This window comes from Camelina sativa, chromosome 11 (assembly GCF_000633955.1).
Source record: "Camelina sativa cultivar DH55 chromosome 11, Cs, whole genome shotgun sequence".
In the NCBI taxonomy this organism is placed as follows: Eukaryota; Viridiplantae; Streptophyta; class Magnoliopsida; order Brassicales; family Brassicaceae; genus Camelina; species Camelina sativa.
In genome coordinates, this window is record NC_025695.1 from 19,567,084 (window position 1) to 19,568,644 (window position 1,561).

Sequence of the window (1,561 nt, forward strand, 5' to 3'; positions counted from 1 at the left end):
GATTCCAGACCACACCGCTTACACTGAATATCACATCGGATGCCACGGTGTGCAAGCCGTTCCAATACAGGAAGAGTTCCAGAAGCGACCTGCCAGAAAAAAATGTTGAACCTTGGAGGGAACCTCAAGTTTCCACGCATGAGCGCGAAGAGCCATGCACGTAGGTCCAATTTCCACTTCCGAAATTAATTCCCGTGCTAACCGATAACCAGACTTCACGGAGTACTTCCCTGATTTAGTAAAATGCCAAACTAAAGAGTCTGGTTTAAAAACTTTGCTGACCGCAATACTCTGAATATTCGGAATATCCTCCGGATCAAAAAACTCCTCCAGAATAGGTAAATGCCAATCCTTCGTAGATGGATTAATTAAATGATTAACCATCAAACTTGGAAGCAATAGTCGACCTCGACTATTAGCTGGTCTTGGATGAGTATCCGGTAACCACGGATCCCGCCACACTGAGATGGAGCAGCCAGAGCCTACCGCCCATCTCGCACCCTGCTCCACTAATACCTTAGTTGAGTAGATACTCCGCCAAGCAAAGGAAGGGTTATATGGTTTTTTAGCCGAAAGAGGGTGTTTGTTCCTGAAGTACCTACCACGCATTACTCGAGCCATTAGGGAATTCGGATAATGGATAAGACGCCAGTACTGTTTTGCCAGCATTGCATCATTAAATTGTTCAAGAGCTCGGAAACCTATACCCCCTTCACATTTATCTTTACACATTTTATCCCACGCTACCCAGTGCATGCCACGAGCTTTATCATTCGACTTTCACCAGAAGGTAGATATAGCACCCGTCAATCGGGAAGTCAGCTCCTGCGGGAGCTTATAACAAGACATAACATGGGTAGGAAGTGCTGTTGCCACCGATTTAATCATAATCTCCTTGCCCCCTTTCGAAAGAAGCTTTGCAGACCAACCGTTTACTCGGTCATCTAATCGATCCTTAACATAACTAAACACCTTGGTTTTCGAACCTTGAAGGCTCTCAGGGATACCCAAATACGAGCCCATGCCGCCTTCTTTAGAAATACCCATAATGGTTTTTAATTGAGGTCGTAAATCGGAAGGGACTTTTTTCCCAAACATAATAGAAGATTTATCCAGATTGACCTCTTGTCCAGAGGCTTTCCCATAATCCCCTATTATTTCCATTACTTACTACACTTGGTTGCCTCTGCTTTGCAGAAGAAAAGACTGTCATCAGCAAACAGCAAGTGCGAAATAGTAGGACTATCACGGGCAATTTTGATACCCGTTATTTTCTCTTCCCGTTCTGCCTTCTTGATATTAGCTATCAAAACCTCAGTGCAAAGAATGAACAGATACGGCGACAGGGGATCCCCCTGACGAAGACCCCTATGAGGGAGGATGGAACCCCTGGGTTGACCATTCAATAGAACTTGGTATGACACAGAAGAGACACACCACATAATCCACGAGATCCATTTCCTGGTAAAACCGAATTTGACCAAAACCGCCTCCAAGAAATCCCATTCTACTCGATCGTATGCCTTGCTCATATCCGTTTTGAGAGCTAGAAACTCCGTCT